This window comes from Prunus avium, chromosome 8 (assembly GCF_965620075.1).
Source record: "Prunus avium chromosome 8, drPruAviu1.hap1.1, whole genome shotgun sequence".
NCBI classification, from domain to species: Eukaryota; Viridiplantae; Streptophyta; class Magnoliopsida; order Rosales; family Rosaceae; genus Prunus; species Prunus avium.
Window position 1 is genome coordinate 12,062,490 of NC_142291.1, and position 24,314 is coordinate 12,086,803.

Below are 24,314 nucleotides of genomic sequence, written 5' to 3' on the forward strand. Positions count from 1 at the left end.
CACCACCATTGCTTCTTTAATACAACCCATAACTCCCACCTCATCTTGTCTATGTTAGTGTGGTTGGAATCAATTCCATCCCATACTTCTTTTGCTGCACTCCAAGCTTTCTTCACATGGGATTATCAAAGGTGTTCAATTTGTGGCTGCCTTTTGCTGCCAACCCATGTGGGTTTTCTTCACCTTTGCTGGAAAAAACGGTTCTTCTGCACCAGGTTTGGTGTAGGAAGGCCTGAGCTTTCAATATGTATCCAATGGGGCTGAAATTTGGATATGTTATACTAGACACCCATTGGAACAACTTCTATGAAGAAAGTATTCCCATCGGAGCAGTAGAAGTGTGCGTTTTGGGCCTTGCAATTTGGCTGCCGAACAGAGACTGTAATTGACTTCATTTCATTTATGCTTTACATGCATGCACATGCTTTCTCTTTAATAGCTCCAGCATGTACCAACTTGCTCCTTTAGACTTTCATAGCTGGAATACCTCCCCACTTCACTCATTATGTTGGATCCAAAGTCAGTTGCAGCATGGGTGAGGCACATGGCTTAAAGGAGGAGACAAGGCTCAAAGCTGGCAGCTGCAAATCCTCCTGAGCATGGTTCAGTGTTGGACGGGCTAAGGACTCCACATATGTTCAATTGGGCTGAATGTTGGATATGTTATACTAGACACCCAATTGAACAACCTCTATGAAGAATGTCTCCTCATCCGAGTTGTGCAGATTGCTGAAATGAGACCTGCAAGGTGACTTACGAAACTGGACTGACAAGAAGTGTGGCCCAACTTAGTTTGTCTTTAAGCTCTTCTTCCATTCACCCAAATCAGGCCTTAACATGCATGGATTGCATCATTTCCTATCGAAAGCCATCATTGTTACCTAAAGCTCAATGAACTGAAAGATAAACACAAAAAGGATTAAAAGCACAAGTTTAACTCAAAAACATAACCAAATCATAAGCTAGAAGGGTACGAAATGATATACAATTATGAACCGATCAAATACCCCCAAACCTAGATTTTGCTAGTCCTCGAGCAAAACAACGCAGAACAAAGTTAAAAACAAAACAAGAAGTTAACTAAACCACTTCCGCGGGTGACTCGATTGCATTGAGCACATGCAACAAACCTTTAAACCTCTAGGCATCCCTAGTAGGAGGAGTTGTGTCTCCTGAGGGTTTAACAGAAACGATACCCACAAACGCTTGACTAATTCTACAAAACAAAGTAGTTAGAAAACTTATTAGATTTGTTAGTCCTTAAGCAAAATAAAAGAAAAAAACCAAAACCAAAACTTTGGCAACTTCATAATATGGTGCGAGGAGTCATTTGGTGAGTTTGGAGTGAAATCCAATCGCTAGAAGTGTGGAATACAGCAACCACTACAATTAGGAACGAACTGCCGTTGAACTTGAAATGTCCAATTTCTCACACCTATTGATTTCGGATGGAACCCCAAACTTGTGCAACATCATAATATGGGGGGAGGAGTCATTTGGTGAGTTTTGAGTGAAATCCAATCGCTAGAAGTATGGAATACACCAACCACTCCAATTAGGAACGAACTTCCGTTGAACTTGAATTGTCCAATTTGGAACACCTATTGATTTCGGATCGAGCCCAAAACTTGGGCAACATCATAATATGGTGGGAGGAGTCATTTGGTGAGTTTTGAGTGAAATCCAATCGCTAGAAGTATGGAATACAGCAACCACTCCAATTAGGAACGAACTGCCGTTGAACTTGATTTGTTCAATTTCTTACACCTACTGATTTCGGATCCAGCCCCAAACTTGGGCAACATCATAATATGGTGGGAGGAGTCATTTGGTGTCTTTTGATTGAAATCCAATCGCCAGAACTATGAATTACCCCAACCACTCCCATTTGGAACGAATTGCCTTTGAACTTGAGTTGTCCAATTTCTTACATCTGTTGATTTCGGATCGAGCCCAAAACTTGGGCAACATCATAATATAGTGGGAGGTGTCATTTGGTGAGTTTTGAGTGAAATCCAATCGCTAGAAGTGTGGAATACAACAACCACTCCAATTGGGAACGAACTGCCGTTGAACTTGAATTGTCCAATTTCTTTCACCTGTTGACTTCGGATCGAGCCTAAAACTTGGGCAACATCATAATATGGTGGGAGGAGTCATTTGGTGAGTTTTGAGTGAAATCCAATCTCTAGAAGTATGGAATACACCAACCACTCCAATTAGGAACGAACTGCCGTTGAACTTGAATTGTCCAATTTCTCACACCTATTGATTTCGGATTGAGCCCAAAACTTGGGCAACATCATAATATGGTGGGAGGAGTCATTTGGGGTGTTTTGAGTAAAATCCAATCCAAAGAACTATGAATTACACCAACCACTCCAAATTGGAACGAACTGCCGTTGAACTTGAATTTTCCAATTTCTTACACCTATTGATTTCGAATCGAGCCAAAAACTTGGGCAACAACATAATATGGTGGGAGGAGTCATTTGTTGAGTTTTGAGTGAAATCCAATCGCTAGAAGTATGTAATACACCAACCACTCCAATTAGGAACGAACTGCCGTTGAACTTGAATTGTCCAATTTCTCAAACCTATTGATTTCGGATCGAGCCCAAAACTTGGGGAACATGATAATATGGTGGGAGGAGTCATTTGGTGACTTTTGAGTGAAATCCAATCGCTAGAAGTATCGAATACACCAACCACTCCAATTAGGAACGAACGGCCGTTGAACTTGAATTGTCGAATTTCACCCACCTAATGATTTCAGATCGGGCCCCAAACTTGGGCAACATAATAATATGGTGGGAGGAGTAATTTGGGGTGTTTTGAGTGAAATCCAATCGCCAGAACTACGAATTACCCCAACCATTCCAATTTGGAACGAACTGCCTTTGAACTTGAATTGTCCAATTTCTTACACCTATTGATTTCGGATCGAGCCCAAAACTTGGGCAACATCATAATATAGTGGGAGGTGTCATTTGGTGAGTTTTGAGTGAAATCCAATCGCTAGAAGTGTGGAATACAACAACCACTCCAATTGGGAACGAACTGCCGTTGAACTTGAATTGTCCAATTTCTTTCACCTGTTGACTTCGGATCGAGCCTAAAACTTGGGCAACATCATAATATGGTGGGAGGAGTCATTTGGTGAGTTTTGAGTGAAATCCAATCTCTAGAAGTATGGAATACACCAACCACTCCAATTAGGAACGAACTGCCGTTGAACTTGAATTGTCCAATTTCTCACACCTATTGATTTCGGATTGAGCCCAAAACTTGGGCAACATCATAATATGGTGGGAGGAGTCATTTGGGGTGTTTTGAGTAAAATCCAATCCAAAGAACTATGAATTACACCAACCACTCCAAATTGGAACGAACTGCCGTTGAACTTGAATTTTCCAATTTCTTACACCTATTGATTTCGAATCGAGCCAAAAACTTGGGCAACAACATAATATGGTGGGAGGAGTCATTTGTTGAGTTTTGAGTGAAATCCAATCGCTAGAAGTATGTAATACACCAACCACTCCAATTAGGAACGAACTGCCGTTGAACTTGAATTGTCCAATTTCTCAAACCTATTGATTTCGGATCGAGCCCAAAACTTGGGGAACATGATAATATGGTGGGAGGAGTCATTTGGTGACTTTTGAGTGAAATCCAATCGCTAGAAGTATCGAATACACCAACCACTCCAATTAGGAACGAACGGCCGTTGAACTTGAATTGTCGAATTTCACCCACCTAATGATTTCAGATCGGGCCCCAAACTTGGGCAACATAATAATATGGTGGGAGGAGTAATTTGGGGTGTTTTGAGTGAAATCCAATCGCCAGAACTACGAATTACCCCAACCATTCCAATTTGGAACGAACTGCCTTTGAACTTGAATTGTCCAATTTCTTACACCTATTGATTTCGGATCGAGCCCAAAACTTGGGCAACATCATAATATGGTGGGAGGAGTCATTTGGTGAGTTTTGAGTGAAATCCAACCGCTAGAAGTATGGAATACAAAAACCACTCCAGTTACGAACGTACTGTCGTTGAACTTGAATTGTCCAATTTCTCACACCTATAGATTTCGGATCGTGCCCAAAACTTGGGCAACATCATAATATGGTGGGTGGAGTCATTTGCTGAGTTTTGAGTCAAAATCCAATCGCTAGAAGTATGGAATACACCAACCACTCCAATTAGGAACGAACTGCCGTTGAACTTGAATTGTCCAATTTCTAACACCTATTGATTTCGGATCGAGCCCCAAACTTGGGCAACATCACAATATGGTGGGAGGAGTCATATGGTGAGTTTTGAGTGAAATCCAATCGCTAGAAGTATGGAATACACCAACCACTCCAATTGGGAACGAACTGCCGTTGAACTTGAATTGTCCAACTTGGAACACCTATTGATTTCGTATCGAGCCCAAAACTTGGGCAACATCATAATATGGTTGGAGGAGTCATTTGGAGAGTTTTGAGTGAAATCCAATAGCTAGAAGTATGGAATACACCGACCACTCCAATTAGGAACGTACTGCCGTTGAACTTGAATTGTCCAATTTGGAACACCTATTGATTTCGGATCGAGACCAAAACTTGGGCAACATCATAATATGGTCGGTGGAGTCATTTGGTGAGTTTTGAGTGAAACCCAATCGCTAGAAGTATGGAATACACCAACCACTCCAATTAGGAACGAACTGCCGTTGAACTTGAATTGGCCAATTTGGAACGCCTATTGATTTCGTATCGAGACCAAAACTTGGGCAACATCATAATATGGTGGGAGGAGTCATTTGGTGAGTTTTGATTTAAATCCAATTGCTAGAAGTATGGAATACACCAACCACTCCAATTAGGAACGTACTGCCGTTGAACTTGGATTGTCCAATTCGGAACACCTATTGATTTCGGATCGAGCCCAAAACTTGGGCAACAACATAATATGGTGGGAGGAGTCATTTGGTGGGTTTTGAGTGAAATCCAATCACTAGAAGTATGGAAGACACCAACCACTCCAATTAGGAACGAACTGCCGTTGAACTTGAATTGTCCAATTTGGAACACCTATTGATTTCGGATCGAGCCCAAAACTTGGGCAACATCATAATATGGTGGGAGGAGTCATTTGGTGAGTTTTGAGTGAAATCCAATCGGTAGAAGTATGGAATACACCAACCACTCCAATTAGGAACGAACTGCCGTTGAACTCGAATTGTCCAATTTCTCACACCTATTGATTTCGGATCGAGCCCCAAACTTGGGCAAAATCATAATATGGTGGGAGGAGTCATTTGGTGAGTTTTGAGTGAAATCCAATCGCTAGAAGTATGGAATACACCAACCACTCCAATTAGGAACGAACTGCCGTTGAACTTGAATTGTTCAATTTGGAACACCTATTGATTTCGGATCGATCCCAAAACTTGGGCAACATCATAATATGGTTGGAGGAGTCATTTGGTGAGTTTTGAGTGAAATCCAATTGCTAGAAGTATGGAATACACCGACCACTCCAATTAGGAACGTACTGCCGTTGAACTTGAATTGTCCAATTTGGAATACCTATTGATTTCGGATCGACCCCAAAACTTGGGCAACATCATAATAAGGTGGGTGGAGTCATTTGGTGAGTTTTGAGTGAAACCCAATCGCTAGAAGCATGGAATACACCAACCACTCCAATTAGGAACGAACTGCCGTTGAACTTGAATTGTCCAATTTGGAACGCCTATTGATTTCGTATCGAGACCAAAACTTGGGCAACATCGTAATATGGTGGGAGGATTCATTTGGTGAGTTTTGATTTAAATCCAATCGCTAGAAGTATGGAATACACCAACCACTCCAATTAGGAACGAACTGCCATTGAATTTGAATTGTCCAATTTGGAACACCTATTGATTTCGGATAGAGCCCAAAACTTGGGCAACAACATAATATGGTGGGAGGAGTCATTTGGTGACTTTTGAGTGAAATCCAATCCCTAGAAGTATGGAATACACCAACCACTCCAATTAGGAAGGAACTGTCGTTGAACTTGAATTGTCCAATTTCTCACACCCATTGATTTCGGACCGAGCCCCAAACTTGGGCAACAACATAATATGGTGGGAGGAGTCATTTGGTGAGTTTTGAGTGAAATCCAATCGCTAGAAGTATGGAAGACACCAACCACTCCAATTAGGAACGAACTGCCGTTGAACTTGAATTGTCCAATTTCTCACACCTATTGATTTCGGATCGAGCCCAAAACTTGGGCAACATCATAATATGGTGGGAGGAGTCATTTGGTGAGTTTTGAGTGAAATCCAATCGCTAGAAGTATGGAATACACCAACCACTCCAATTAGGAACGAACTGCCGTTGAATTTGAATTGTCCAATTTGGAACACCTATTGATTTCGGATCGAGCCCAAAACTTGGGCAACATCATAATATGGTGGGAGGAGTCATTTGGTCAGTTTTGAGTGAAATCCAATTGCTAGAAGTATGGAATACACCGACCACTCCAATTAGGAACGTACTGCCGTTGAACTTGAATTGTCCAATTTCTCACACCTATTGATTTCGGATCGAGCCCAAAACTTGGGCAACATCATAATATGGTGGGTGGAGTCATTTGGTGAGTTTTGAGTGAAACCCAATCGCTAGAAGTATGGAATACACCAACCACTCCAATTAGGAACGAACTGCCGTTGAACTTGAATTGCCAAATTTTGAACAACTATTGATTTCGAATCAAGACGAAAACTTGGGCAACATCATAATATGGTGGGAGGAGTCATTTGGTGAGTTTTGATTTAAATCCAATCGCTAGAAGTATGGAATACACCAACCACTCCAATTAGGAACGAACTGCCGTTGAACTTGAATTGTCCAATTTGGAACGCCTATTGATTTCGTATCGAGACCAAAACTTGGGCAACATCGTAATATGGTGGGAGGATTCATTTGGTGAGTTTTCATTTAAATCCAATCGCTAGAAGTATGGAATACACCAACCACTCCAATTAGGAACGAACTGCCGTTGAATTTGAATTGTCCAATTTGGAACACCTATTGATTTCGGATCGAGCCCAAAACTTGGGCAACATCATAATATGGTGGGAGGAGTCATTTGGTGAGTTTTGAGTGAAATCCAATCGCTAGAGGTATGGAATACACCAACCACTCCAATTAGGAACGAACTGCCGTTGAACTTGAATTGTCCACTTTCTCACACCTATTGAGTTCGGATGGAACCCCAAATTTGTGGAACATCATAATATGATGGGAGGAGTCATTTGGTGAGTTTTGAGTGAAATCCAATCTTTAGAAGTATGGAATACACCAACCACTCCAATTAGGAACGAACTGTCGTTGAAATTGAATTGACTAATTTCTCACGCCTATTGATTTCGGATCGAGCCTAAAACTTGGGCAACATCATAATATGGTGGGAGGAGTCATTTGGTGAGTTTTGAGTGAAATCCAATCGCAAGAAGTATGGAATACACCAACCACTCCAATTAGGAACGAACTGCCGTTGAACTTGAATTGTCCAATTTCTCACACCTATTGATTTCGGATTGAGCCCAAAACTTGGGCAACATCATAATATGGTGGGAGGAGTCATTTGGGGTGTTTTGAGTAAAATCCAATCCAAAGAACTATGAATTACACCAACCACTCCAAATTGGAACGAACTGCCGTTGAACTTGAATTTTCCAATTTCTTACACCTATTGATTTCGAATCGAGCCAAAAACTTGGGCAACAACATAATATGGTGGGAGGAGTCATTTGTTGAGTTTTGAGTGAAATCCAATCGCTAGAAGTATGTAATACACCAACCACTCCAATTAGGAACGAACTGCCGTTGAACTTGAATTGTCCAATTTCTCAAACCTATTGATTTCGGATCGAGCCCAAAACTTGGGGAACATGATAATATGGTGGGAGGAGTCATTTGGTGACTTTTGAGTGAAATCCAATCGCTAGAAGTATCGAATACACCAACCACTCCAATTAGGAACGAACGGCCGTTGAACTTGAATTGTCGAATTTCACCCACCTAATGATTTCAGATCGGGCCCCAAACTTGGGCAACATAATAATATGGTGGGAGGAGTAATTTGGGGTGTTTTGAGTGAAATCCAATCGCCAGAACTACGAATTACCCCAACCATTCCAATTTGGAACGAACTGCCTTTGAACTTGAATTGTCCAATTTCTTACACCTATTGATTTCGGATCGAGCCCAAAACTTGGGCAACATCATAATATGGTGGGAGGAGTCATTTGGTGAGTTTTGAGTGAAATCCAACCGCTAGAAGTATGGAATACAAAAACCACTCCAGTTACGAACGTACTGTCGTTGAACTTGAATTGTCCAATTTCTCACACCTATAGATTTCGGATCGTGCCCAAAACTTGGGCAACATCATAATATGGTGGGTGGAGTCATTTGCTGAGTTTTGAGTCAAAATCCAATCGCTAGAAGTATGGAATACACCAACCACTCCAATTAGGAACGAACTGCCGTTGAACTTGAATTGTCCAATTTCTAACACCTATTGATTTCGGATCGAGCCCCAAACTTGGGCAACATCACAATATGGTGGGAGGAGTCATATGGTGAGTTTTGAGTGAAATCCAATCGCTAGAAGTATGGAATACACCAACCACTCCAATTGGGAACGAACTGCCGTTGAACTTGAATTGTCCAACTTGGAACACCTATTGATTTCGTATCGAGCCCAAAACTTGGGCAACATCATAATATGGTTGGAGGAGTCATTTGGAGAGTTTTGAGTGAAATCCAATAGCTAGAAGTATGGAATACACCGACCACTCCAATTAGGAACGTACTGCCGTTGAACTTGAATTGTCCAATTTGGAACACCTATTGATTTCGGATCGAGACCAAAACATGGGCAACATCATAATATGGTCGGTGGAGTCATTTGGTGAGTTTTGAGTGAAACCCAATCGCTAGAAGTATGGAATACACCAACCACTCCAATTAGGAACGAACTGCCGTTGAACTTGAATTGGCCAATTTGGAACGCCTATTGATTTCGTATCGAGACCAAAACTTGGGCAACATCATAATATGGTGGGAGGAGTCATTTGGTGAGTTTTGATTTAAATCCAATCGCTAGAAGTATGGAATACACCAACCACTCCAATTAGGAACGTACTGCCGTTGAACTTGGATTGTCCAATTCGGAACACCTATTGATTTCGGATCGAGCCCAAAACTTGGGCAACAACATAATATGGTGGGAGGAGTCATTTGGTGGGTTTTGAGTGAAATCCAATCACTAGAAGTATGGAAGACACCAACCACTCCAATTAGGAACGAACTGCCGTTGAACTTGAATTGTCCAATTTGGAACACCTATTGATTTCGGATCGAGCCCAAAACTTGGGCAACATCATAATATGGTGGGAGGAGTCATTTGGTGAGTTTTGAGTGAAATCCAATCGGTAGAAGTATGGAATACACCAACCACTCCAATTAGGAACGAACTGCCGTTGAACTCGAATTGTCCAATTTCTCACACCTATTGATTTCGGATCGAGCCCCAAACTTGGGCAAAATCATAATATGGTGGGAGGAGTCATTTGGTGAGTTTTGAGTGAAATCCAATCGCTAGAAGTATGGAATACACCAACCACTCCAATTAGGAACGAACTGCCGTTGAACTTGAATTGTTCAATTTGGAACACCTATTGATTTCGGATCGATCCCAAAACTTGGGCAACATCATAATATGGTTGGAGGAGTCATTTGGTGAGTTTTGAGTGAAATCCAATTGCTAGAAGTATGGAATACACCGACCACTCCAATTAGGAACGTACTGCCGTTGAACTTGAATTGTCCAATTTGGAATACCTATTGATTTCGGATCGACCCCAAAACTTGGGCAACATCATAATAAGGTGGGTGGAGTCATTTGGTGAGTTTTGAGTGAAACCCAATTGCTAGAAGCATGGAATACACCAACCACTCCAATTAGGAACGAACTGCCGTTGAACTTGAATTGTCCAATTTGGAACGCCTATTGATTTCGTATCGAGACCAAAACTTGGGCAACATCGTAATATGGTGGGAGGATTCATTTGGTGAGTTTTGATTTAAATCCAATCGCTAGAAGTATGGAATACACCAACCACTCCAATTAGGAACGAACTGCCATTGAATTTGAATTGTCCAATTTGGAACACCTATTGATTTCGGATAGAGCCCAAAACTTGGGCAACAACATAATATGGTGGGAGGAGTCATTTGGTGACTTTTGAGTGAAATCCAATCCCTAGAAGTATGGAATACACCAACCACTCCAATTAGGAAGGAACTGCCGTTGAACTTGAATTGTCCAATTTCTCACACCCATTGATTTCGGACCGAGCCCCAAACTTGGGCAACAACATAATATGGTGGGAGGAGTCATTTGGTGAGTTTTGAGTGAAATCCAATCGCTAGAAGTATGGAAGACACCAACCACTCCAATTAGGAACGAACTGCCGTTGAACTTGAATTGTCCAATTTCTCACACCTATTGATTTCGGATCGAGCCCAAAACTTGGGCAACATCATAATATGGTGGGAGGAGTCATTTGGTGAGTTTTGAGTGAAATCCAATCGCTAGAAGTATGGAATACACCAACCACTCCAATTAGGAACGAACTGCCGTTGAATTTGAATTGTCCAATTTGGAACACCTATTGATTTCGGATCGAGCCCAAAACTTGGGCAACATCATAATATGGTGGGAGGAGTCATTTGGTCAGTTTTGAGTGAAATCCAATTGCTAGAAGTATGGAATACACCGACCACTCCAATTAGGAACGTACTGCCGTTGAACTTGAATTGTCCAATTTCTCACACCTATTGATTTCGGATCGAGCCCAAAACTTGGGCAACATCATAATATGGTGGGTGGAGTCATTTGGTGAGTTTTGAGTGAAACCCAATCGCTAGAAGTATGGAATACACCAACCACTCCAATTAGGAACGAACTGCCGTTGAACTTGAATTGCCAAATTTTGAACAACTATTGATTTCGAATCGAGACGAAAACTTGGGCAACATCATAATATGGTGGGAGGAGTGATTTGGTGAGTTTTGATTTAAATCCAATCGCTAGAAGTATGGAATACACCAACCACTCCAATTAGGAACGAACTGCCGTTGAACTTGAATTGTCCAATTTGGAACGCCTATTGATTTCGTATCGAGACCAAAACTTGGGCAACATCGTAATATGGTGGGAGGATTCATTTGGTGAGTTTTCATTTAAATCCAATCGCTAGAAGTATGGAATACACCAACCACTCCAATTAGGAACGAACTGCCGTTGAATTTGAATTGTCCAATTTGGAACACCTATTGATTTCGGATCGAGCCCAAAACTTGGGCAACATCATAATATGGTGGGAGGAGTCATTTGGTGAGTTTTGAGTGAAATCCAATCGCTAGAGGTATGGAATACACCAACCACTCCAATTAGGAACGAACTGCCGTTGAACTTGAATTGTCCACTTTCTCACACCTATTGAGTTCGGATGGAACCCCAAATTTGTGGAACATCATAATATGATGGGAGGAGTCATTTGGTGAGTTTTGAGTGAAATCCAATCTTTAGAAGTATGGAATACACCAACCACTCCAATTAGGAACGAACTGTCGTTGAAATTGAATTGACCAATTTCTCACGCCTATTGATTTCGGATCGAGCCTAAAACTTGGGCAACATCATAATATGGTGGGAGGAGTCATTTGGTGAGTTTTGAGTGAAATCCAATCGCAAGAAGTATGGAATACACCAACCACTCCAATTAGGAACGAACTGCCGTTGAACTTGAATTGTCCAATTTCTCACACCTATTGATTTCGGATCGAGCCCTATACTTGGGCAACAGCATAATATGGTGGGAGGAGTCATTTGGTGAGTTTTGAGTGAAATCCAATAGCTAGAAGTATGGAATACACCAACCACTCCAGTTAGGAACGAACTGCCGTTGAACTTGAATTGTCCAATTTCTCACACCTATTGATTTCGGATCGAGCCCCAAACTTGGGCAACATCGTAATATGGTGGGACGAGTCATTTGGTGAGTTTTGAGTGAAATCCAATCGCTAGAAGTATGGAATACACCAACCACTCCAATTAGGAACGAACTGCCGTTGAACTTGAATTGTCCAATTTGGAACACCTATTGATTTTGGATCGAGCCCAAAACTTGGGCAACATCATAATATGGTGGGAGGAGTCATTTGGTGAGTTTTCGGTGAAATCCAATCGCAAGAAGTATGGAATACACCAACTACTCCAATTAGAAATGAACTGCCGCTGAACTTGATTTGTTCAATTTCTTACACCTACTGATTTCGGATCCAGCCCCAAACTTGGGCAACATCATAATATGGTGGGAGGAGTCATTTGGTGTCTTTTGATTGAAATCCAATCGCCAGAACTATGAATTACCCCAACCACTCCCATTTGGAACGAATTGCCTTTGAACTTGAGTTGTCCAATTTCTTACATCTGTTGATTTCGGATCGAGCCCAAAACTTGGGCAACATCATAATATGGTGGGAGGTGTCATTTGGTGAGTTTTGAGTGAAATCCAATCGCTAGAAGTGAGGAATACAACAACCACTCCAATTGGGAACGAACTGTCGTTGAACTTGAATTGTCCAATTTCTTTCACCTGTTGACTTCGGATCGAGCCTAAAACTTGGGCAACATCATAATATGGTGGGAGGAGTCATTTGGTGAGTTTTGAGTGAAATCCAATCTCTAGAAGTATGGAATACACCAACCACTCCAATTAGGAACGAACTGCCGTTGAACTTGAATTGTCCAATTTCTCACACCTATTGATTTCGGATTGAGCCCAAAACTTGGGCAACATCATAATATGGTGGGAGGAGTCATTTGGGGTGTTTTGAGTGAAATCCAATCCAAAGAACTATGAATTACACCAACCACTCCAAATTGGAACGAACTGCCGTTGAACTTGAATTTTCCAATTTCTTACACCTATTGATTTCGAATCGAGCCAAAAACTTGGGCAACAACATAATATGGTGGGAGGAGTCATTTGTTGAGTTTTGAGTGAAATCCAATCGCTAGAAGTATGTAATACACCAACCACTCCAATTAGGAACGAACTGCCGTTGAACTTGAATTGTCCAATTTCTCAAACCAATTGATTTCGGATCGAGCCCAAAACTTGGGGAACATGATAATATGGTGGGAGGAGTCATTTGGTGAGTTTTGAGTGAAATCCAATCGCTAGAAGTATCGAATACACCAACCACTCCAATTAGGAACGAACGGCCGTTGAACTTGAATTGTCGAATTTCACCCACCTAATGATTTCAGATCGGGCCCCAAACATGGGCAACATAATAATATGGTGGGAGGAGTAATTTGGGGTGTTTTGAGTGAAATCCAATCGCCAGAACTACGAATTACCCCAACCATTCCAATTTGGAACGAACTGCCTTAGAACTTGAATTGTCCAATTTCTTACACCTATTGATTTCGGATCGAGCCCAAAACTTGGGCAACATCATAATATGGTGGGAGGAGTCATTTGGTGAGTTATCGGTGAAATCCAATCGCTAGAAGTATGGAATACACCAACTACACCAATTAGAAACGAACTGCCGCTGAACTTGAATTGTCCAATTTCTCACCCCTATTGATATCGGATCGAGCACAAAACTTGGGCAACATCATAATATGGTGGGAGGAGTCATTTGGTTAGTTTTGAGTGAAATCCAATCTCTAGAAGTATGGAATACACCAACCACTCCAATTAGGAACGAACTGCCGTTGAACTTGAATTGTCGAATTTCTCACACCTGTTGATTTCGGATCGTGCCCCAAACTTGGGCAACATCGTAATATGGTGGGACGAGTCATTTGGTGAGTTTTGAGTGAAATCCAATAGCTAGAAGTATGGAATACACCAACCACTCCAGTTAGGAACGAACTGCCGTTGAACTTGAATTGTCCAATTTCTCACACCTGTTGATTTCGGATCGAGCCCCAAACTTGGGCAACATCGTAATATGGTGGGACGAGTCATTTGGTGAGTTTTGAGTGAAATCCAATCGCTAGAAGTATGGAAGACACCAACCACTCCAATTAGGAACGAACTGCCGTTGAACTTGAATTCTCCAATTTCTCACACCTATTGATTTCGGATCGAGCCCAAAACTTGGGCAACATCATAATATGGTGGGAGGAGTCATTTGGTGAGTTTTGAGTGAAATCCAATCGCTAGAAGTATGGAATACACCAACCACTCCAATTAGGAACGAACTACCGTTGAACTTGAATTGTCCAATTTTGAACACCTATTGATTTCGGATCGAGCCCAAAACTTGGGCAACATCATAATATGGTGGGAGGAGTCATTTGGTGAGTTTTGAGTGAAATCCAATCCCTAGAAGTATGGAATACACCAACGACTCCAATTAGGAAGGAACTGCCGTTGAACTTGACTTGTCCAATTTCTCGCACCCATTGATTTCGGACCGAGCCCCAAACTTGGGCAACAACATAATATGGTGGGAGGAGTCATTTGGTGAGTTTTGAGTGAAATCCAATCGCTAGAAGTCTGGAATACACCAACCACTCCAATTAGGAACGAACTGCCGTTGAACTTGAATTGTCCAATTTCTCACACCTATTGATTTCGTATTGAGCCCAAAACCTGGGCAACATCATAATATGGTGGGAGGAGTCATTCGGTGAGTTTTGAGTGAAATCCAATCGCTAGAAGTATGGAATACACCAACCACTCCAATTAGGAACGAACTGCCGTTGAACTTGAATTGTCCAATTTCCCACACCTATTGATTTCGGATCGAGCCCAAAACTTTGGCAACATCATAATATGGTGGGAGGAGTCATTTGGTGAGTTTTGAGTGAAATCCAATCGCTAGAAGTATGGAATACACCAACCACTCCATTTAGGAACGAACTGTCGTTGAAATTGAATTCACCAATTTCTCACACCTATAGATTTCGGATCGAGCCCAAAAATTGGGCAACATCATAATACGGTGGGAGGAGTCATTTGGTGAGTTTTGAGTGAAATCCAATCACTAGAAGTATGGAATACACCAACCACTCCAAATAGGAACGAACTGCCGTTGAACTTGAATTGTCCAATTTCTCACACCTATTGATTTCGGACCGGGCCCCAAACTTGGGCAACATCATAATATGGTGGGAGGAGTCATTTGGTGAGTTTTGAGTGAAATCCGATTGCTAGAAGTATGGAATACACCAATCACTCCAATTAGGAACGAACTGCCGCTGAACTTGAATTGTCCAATTTGGAACACCTATTGATTTCGGATCGAGCCCAAAACTTGGGCAACATCATAATATGGTGGGAGGAGTCATTTGGTGAGTGTTGAGTGAAATCCAATCTTTAGAAGTATGGAATACACCAACCACTCCAATTAGGAACGAACTGTCGTTGAAATTGAATTGACCAATTTCTCACACCTATTGATTTCGGATCGAGCCTAAAACTTGGGAAACATCATAATATGGTGGGAGGAGTCATTTGGTGAGTTTTGAGTGAAATCCAATCGCTAGAAGTACGGAATACACCAACCACTCCAATTAGGAACGAACTGCCGTTGAACCTGAATTGTCCAATTTCTCACACCTATTGATTTCGAATCGAGCCCAAAACTTGGGCAACAACATAATATGGTGGGAGGAGTCATTTGGTGAGTTTTGAGTGAAATCCAATCTTTAGAAGTATGGAATACACCAACCACTCCAATTAGGAACGAACTGTCGTTGAAATTGAATTGACCAATTTCTCACACCTATTGATTTCGGATCGAGCCTAAAACTTGGGAAACATCATAATATGGTGGGAGGAGTCATTTGGGGAGTTTTGAGTGAAATCCAATCACTAGAAGTATGGAATACACCAACCACTCCAAGTAGGAACGAACTGCCGTTGAACTTGAATTGTCCAATTTCTCACACCTATTGATTTCGGACTGGGCCCCAAACTTGGGCAACATCATAATATGGTGGGAGGAGTCATTTGGTGAGTTTTGAGTGAAATCCGATTGCTAGAAATATGGAATACACCAATCACTCCAATTAGGAACGAACTGCCGTTGAACTTGAATTGTCCAATTTCTCACACCTATTGATTTCGGATCGAGCCCAAAACTTGGGCAACATCATAATATGGCGGGAGGAGGCCTTTGGTGAGTTTTGAGTGAAATCCAATCGCTAGAAGTATGGAATACACCAACCACTCCAATTAGGAACAAACTGCCGTTGAACTTGAATTGTCCAATTTCTCACACCTATTAATTTCGGATCGAGCCCAAAACTTGGGCAACATCATAATATGGTGGGAGGAGTCATTTGGTGAGTTTTGAATGAAATCCAATCGCTAGAAGTATGGAATACACCAACCACTCCAATTAGGAACAAACTGCCGTTGAACTCGAATTGACCAATTTCTCACACCTATTGATTTCGGATCGAGCCCAAAACTTGGGCAACATCATAATATGGTGGGAGGAGTCATTTGGTGAGTTTTGAGTGAAATCCAATAGCTAGAAGTATGGAATACACCAACCACTCCAATTAGGAACGAACTGCCGTTGAACTTGAATTGTCCAATTTCTTTCACCTATTGATTTCGGATCAAGCCCAAAACTTGGGCAACATCATAATATGGTGGGAGGAGTCATTTGGTTAGTCATAATATGGTGGGAGGAGTCATTTGGTGAGTTTTGAGTGAAATCCAATAGCTAGAAGTATGGAACACACCAACCACTCCAATTAGGAACGAACTGCCGTTGAACTTGAATTGTCCAATTTCTCACACCTATTGATTTCGGCTCGAGTCCCAAACTTGGGCAACATCATAATATGGTGGGAGGAGTCATTTGGTGAGTTTTGAATGAAATCCAATCGCTTGAAGTATGGAATACAGCAACCACTCCAATGAGGAACGAACTGCCGTTGAACTTGAATTGTCCAATTTCTCACACCTATTGATTTCGGATAGAGCCCAAAACTTGGGCAACATCATAATATGGTGGGAGGAGTCCTTTGGTGAGTTTTGAGTGAAATCCAATCGCTAGAAGTATGGAATGCACCAACCACTCCAATTAGGAACGAACTGCCGTTGAACTTGAATTGTCCAATTTCTCACACCTATTGATTTCAGATCGAGCCCAAAACTTGGGCAACATTATACTATGGTGGGAGGAGTCATTTGGTGAGTTTTGAGTGAAATCCAATCACTAGAAGTGTGGAATACAACAACCACTCCAATTAGGAACGAACTGCCGTTGAACTTGAATTGTTCAATTTCTTACACCTACTGATTTCGGATCCAGCCCCAAACTTGGGCAACATCATAATATGGTGGGAGGAGTCATTTGGTGTGTTTTGATTGAAATCCAATCGCCAGAACTATGAATTACCCCAACCACTCCAATTTGGAACGAATTGCCTTTGAACTTGAGTTGTCCAATTTCTTACATCTGTTGATTTCGGATCGAGCCCAAAACTTGGGCAACATCATAATATGGTGGGAGGTGTCATTTGGTGAGTTTTGAGTGAAATCCAATCGCTAGAAGTGTGGAATACACCAACCACTCCAATTAGGAACGAACTGCCGTTGAACTTGAATTGTCCAATTTGGATCACCTATTGATATCGGATCGATCCCAAAACTTGGGCAACATCATGATATGGTGGGAGGAGTCTTTTGGTGAGTTTTGAGGGAAATCCAATCGCGAGAAATATGGAATACACCAACCACTCCAATAAGGAACGAACTGCCGTTGAATTTGAATTGTCCAATTTCTCATACCTATTGATTTCGGATCGATCCCAAAACTTGGGCAACATCATAATATGGTGGGAGGAGTCATTTCGTGACTTTTGATACCCACAAACCTTTAAACCTCTAGGCATCCCTAGTAGGAGGAGTTGTGTCTCCTGAGGGTTTAACAGAAACGATACCCACAAACGCTTGACTAATTCTACAAAACAAAGTAGTTAGAAAACTTATTAGATTTGTTAGTCCTTAAGCAAAATAAAAGAAAAAAACAAAAACCAAAACAAAAATAATTACAAAAACAAAAAATAAATAAATAAATAAATAAAAACTCAAAACAATCATTCTGAACATTTTCTGAAGAGAAATGACTCATGCACATGACTCAAAAGTTTTAACAATAAAAACTCAATTTTAGACATTATTTACAAGGCGGCAAAGTTCAAAACACAACATTCTCAAAGTGTAGTAGTGTGATAGCCAAATGCAACAAATTCCCCAATCTTAGTTTTCACACAATTTCAAAAATCATACCAAACACAAATGCAACTTCAAATCTCACCAAAGTTGTCCTCTCACAAATGAATCACTCAGAAGAGGGCTACAATGCAACACTCAGTTATAAACATGAGATTAGAGTTAAATCATAAAGGACTTAACTCAAAAATAGGAAGATGAAGAACTTGCATTAATATGATCTCAAGAAGGATGCCAAACACTTAAAAGTAAGAAAAGGCATGCAATTCAACCATATGACATTTAAGATCAATTTAGGTCTTTATTATAGGTTGTAATAGTTTACAAGACTTCGAATCATCATGATTAGATTTTTTCTTTTACATGATCAAAACTCCTTATACCTTCATTTACAATGATTCATACTCCTTTCCAAATGCCAATTTATTTTGAAGGCCCAAAAATGAATTTTTAATCAACCACCACTTAATCACAACTTTTTTTTTTTTTTTTTCTTTCACCAATTGAGTGAAGTTTTTATTTTTTTATTTTTATTTTTTTATGTAATATCCCTTCCCAAACTTAGCATGAAAAACACATCCGAATTAGAGCTCATGAGTTCCTTAGAAAGGTAAAATATTTATTTTTCGGGCTAAGGCGAGAAAATATAATTGGTAAAATGAAAGAAAAGGTTTACATGTAGGCTCAAAATGGTTAACAATGGAAAATCATGCTTAAGCATGCATAAGGTTAGCTTGAAAGGCACAAACGATCCAAAGAGGGCCTTAATATCACTTCTTAAATGTCATGAAATCAAATTGCATAAGAATGAATGACTTTTAAGTGTTCAACCAAATCAATGAATAATGAGATCAAAACAACAACTTTGATGACAAGAAAATAAGAGTATGTGTATAACACTCATGAAATGAAGCACAAGGCTCAAAAGCTCACATTATATGGTTATATAAGTCTAATTTATGCTTGATACAATTTTTTGGGTCATGCAAATCCTTTAATAGGAAAATTATGAAACAAATGGCAAGTGTAAAGAAGGTTTTAATCATATCATGCTAGAACAATGCCAAATTTTTTTATTTATTTTAATTTAAATTTTTAAGTTTTTTTTTTTTTACAATAATATGGTGGGAGGAGTCATTTTGTGAGTTTTGAGTGAAATCCATTAGCTAGAAGTATGGAATACACCAACCACTCCAATTAGGAACGAACTGCCGTTGAACTTGAATTGTCCAATTTCTCACACCTATTGATTTCGGATCGAGCCCAAAACTTGGGCAACACCATAATATGGTGGGAGGAGTCATTTTGTAAGTTTTGAGTGAAATCCATTAGCTAGAAGTATGGAATACACCAACCACTCCAATTAGGAACGAACTGCCGTTGAACTTGAATTGTCCAATTTCTCACACCTATTGATTTCGGAACGAGCCCAAAACTTGGGCAACATGATAATATGGTAGGAGGGGTCATTTGGTGAGTTTTGGGTGAAATCCAATCGCTAGAAATATGGAATACACCAACCACTCCAATTAGGAATGAACTGCCGTTGAACTTGAATTGTCCAATTTCTTTCACCTATTGATTTCGGATCGAGCCCCGAACTTGGGAAATGTCATAATATGGTGGGAGGAGTCATTTGGTGAGTTTTGAGTGAAATCGAATCGCTAGAAGTATGGAATACACCAACCACTCCAATTAGGAACGAACTGTCGTGGAACTTGAATTGTCCAATTTCTCACACCTATTGATTTCGGATCGAGCCCAAAACTTCGGCAACTTCATAATATGGTGGGAGGAGTCATTTGGTGAGTTTGGAGTGAAATCCAATCGCTAGAAGTGTGGAATACAGCAACCACTCCAATTAGGAACGAACTGCCGTTGAACTTGAAATGTCCAATTTCTCACACCTATTGATTTCGGATGGAACCCCAAACTTGTGCAACAACATAATATGGGGGGAGGAGTCATTTGGTGAGTTTTGAGTGAAATCCAATCGCTAGAAGTATGGAATACACCAACCACTCCAATTAGGAACGAACAGCCGTTGAACTTGAATTGTCCAATTTCTCACACCTATTGATTTCAGATCGAGCCCAAAACTTGGGCAACATTATACTATGGTGGGAGGAGTCATTTGGTGAGTTTTGAGTGAAATCCAATCGCTAGAAGTATGGAATACACCAACCACTCCAATTAGGAACGAACAGCCGTTGAACTTGAATTGTCCAATTTCTCACACCTATTGATTTCAGATCGAGCCCAAAACTTGGGCAACATCATAATATGGTGGGACGGGTCATTTGGTGAGTTTTGAGTGAAATCCAATCGCTAGAAGTATAGAATACACCAACCACTCCAATTAGGAACGAACAGCCGTTGAACTTGAATTGTCCAATTTCTCACACCTATTGATTTCAGATCGAGCCCAAAACTTGGGCAACATTATACTATGGTGGGAGGAGTCATTTGGTGAGTTTTGAGTGAAATCCAATCACTAGAAGTATGGAATACACCAACCACTCCAATTAGGAACGAACTGCCGTTCAACTTGAATTGTTCAATTTCTTACACCTACTGATTTCGGATCCAGCCCCAAACTTGGGCAACATCATAATTTGGTGGGAGGAGTCATTTGGTATGTTTTGATTGAAATCCAATCGCCAGAACTATGAATTACCCCAACCACTCCAAGTTGGAACGAATTGCCTTTGAACTTGAGCTGTCCAATTTCTTACATCTGTTGATTTCGTATCGAGCCCAAAACTTGGGCAACATCATAATATGGTGGGAGGTGTCATTTGGTGAGTTTTGAGTGAAATCCAATCGCTAGAAGTGTGGAATACACCAACCACTCCAATTGGGAACGAACTGCCGTTGAACTTGAATTGTCCAATTTCTTTCACCTGTTGACTTTGGATCGAGCCTAAAACTTGGGCAACATCATAATATGGTGGGAGGAGTCATTTGGTGAGTTTTGAGTGAAATCCAATCTCTAGAAGTATGGAATACACCAACCAATCCAATTAGGAACGAACTCCCGTTGAACTTGAAATGTCCAATTTCTCACACCTATTGCTTTCGGATTGAGCCCAAAACTTGGGCAACATCATAATATGGTGGGAGGAGTCATTTGGTGTGTTTTGAGTGAAATCCAATCCAAAGAACTCTGAATTACACCAACCACTCCAAATTGGAACGAACTGCCGTTGAACTTGAATTTTCCAATTTCTTAAACCTATTGATTTCGAATCGAGCCAAAAACTTGGGCAACAACATAATATGGTGGGAGGAGTCATTTGTTGAGTTTTGAGTGAAATCCAATCGCTAGAAGTATGTAATACACCAACCACTCCAATTAGGAACGAACTGCCGTTGAACTTGAATTGTCCAATTTCTCAAACCTATTGATTTCGGATCGAGCCCAAAACTTGGGGAACATGATAATATGGTGGGGGGAGTCATTTGGTGAGTTTTGAGTGAAATCCAATCGCTAGAAGTATCGAATACACCAACCACTCCAATTAGGAACGAACTGCCGTTGAACTTGAATTGTCGAATTTCACCCACCTAATGATTTCAGATCGGGCCCCAAACTTGGGCAACATAATAATATGATGGGAGGAGTCATTTGGGGTGTTTTGAGTGAAATCCAATCGCCAGAACTTTGAATTACCCCAACCGTTCCAATTTGGAACGAACTACCTATGAAGTTGAATTGTCCAATTTCTTACACCTATTGATTTCGGATCGAGCCCAAAACTTGGGCAACATCATAATATGGTGGGAGGAGTCATTTGGTGAGTTTTGAGTGAAATCCAATCGCTAGAAGTATGGAATACACCAACCATTCCAATTAGGAACGAACTGCCGTTGAACTCGAATTGTCCAGTTTGGAACACCTATTGATTTCGTATCGAGACCATAACTTGGGCAACATCATAATATGGTGGGAGGAGTCATTCGGTGGGTTTTGAGTGAAATCCAATTGCTAGAAGTATGGAATACACCAACCACTCCAATTAGGAACGAACTGCCGTTGAACTTGAATTGTCCAGTTTGGAACACCTATTGATTTCGGATCGAGACCATAACTTGGGCAACATCATAATATGGTGGGAGGAGTCATTCGGTGGGTTTTGAGTGAAATCCAATTGCTAGAAGTATGGAATACACCAACCACTCCAATTAGGAACGAACTGCCGTTGAACTTGAATTGTCCAGTTTGGAACACCTATTGATTTCGGATCGAGACCATAACTTGGGCAACATCATAATATGGTGGGAGGAGTCATTCGGTGGGTTTTGAGTGAAATCCAATCGCTAGAAGTATGGAATACACCAACCACTCCAATTAGGAACGAACTGCCGTTGAACTTGAATTGTCCAAGTTGGAACGCTTATTGATTTCGGATCGAGCCCAAAACTTGGACAACATCATAACATGGTTTGAGGGGTCATTTGGTGAGTTTTGAGTGAAATCCAATCGCTAGAAGGATGGAATACACCAACCACTCCAATTAGGAACGAACTGCCGTTGAACTTGAATTGTCCAATTTCTCACACCTATTGATTTCGGATCGTACCCAAAACTTGGGTAACATCATAATATGGTGGGAGGAGTAATTTGGTGAGTTTTGAGTGAAATCCAATCGCTAGAAGTATGGAATACACCAACCACTCCAATTAGGAACGAACTGCCGTTGAACTTGAATTGTCCAATTTCTCACACCTATTGATTTCGGATCGAGCCCAAAACTTGGGCAACATCATAATATGGTGGGAGGAGTCATTTGGTGAGTTTTGAGTGAAATCCAATCGCTAGACGTATGGAATACACCAACCACTCAAATTAGGAACGAACTGCCGCTGAACTTGAATTGTGCAATTTCTCACACCTATTGATTTCGGATCGAGCCCAAAACTTGGGCAACATCATAATATGGTGGGAGGAGTCATTTGGTGAGTTTTGAGTGAAATCCAATCGCTAGAAGTATGGAATACACCAACCACTCCAATTAGGAACGAACTGCCGCTGAACTTGAATTGTCCAATTTCTCACACCTATTGATTTCGGATCGAGCCAAAAACTTGGGCAACATCATAATATGGTGGGAGGAGTCATTTGGTGAGTTTTGAGTGAAATCCAATCGCTAGAAGAATGGAATACACCAACCATTCCAATTAGGAACGAACTGCCGTTGAACTTGAATTGTCCAATTTCTCACACCTATTGATTTCGGATCGAGCCCAAAACTTGGGCAACATCATAATATGGTGGGACGGGTCATTTGGTGAGTTTTGAGTGAAATCCAATCGCTAGAAGTATAGAATACACCAACCACTCCAATTAGGAACGAACTGCCGTTGAACTTGAATTGTCCAATTTCTCACACCTATTGATTTCGGATCGTGCCCCAAACTTGGGCAACGTCATAATATGGTGGGAGGAGTCATTTGGTGAGTTTTGAGTGAAATCCAATCGCTAGAAGTATGGAATACACCAACCATTCCAATTAGGAACGAACTGCCGTTGAACTCGAATTGTCCAGTTTGGAACACCTATTGATTTCGGATCGAGACCATAACTTGGGCAACATCATAATATGGTGGGAGGAGTCATTCGGTGGGTTTTGAGTGAAATCCAATCGCTAGAAGTATGGAATACACCAACCACTCCAATTAGGAACGAACTGCCGTTGAACTTGAATTGTCCAGTTGGGAACACCTATTGATTTCGGATCGAGACCATAACTTCGGGAACATCATAATATGGTGGAAGGAGTCATTTGGTGAGTTTTGAGTGAAATCCAATCGCTAGAAGTATGGAATACACCAACCACTCCAATTAGGAACGAACTGCCGTTGAACTTGAATTGTCCAATTTGGAACACCTATTGATTTCGGATCGAGACCATAACATGGGCAACAACATAATATGGTAGGAGGAGTCATTTGGTGAGTTTTGAG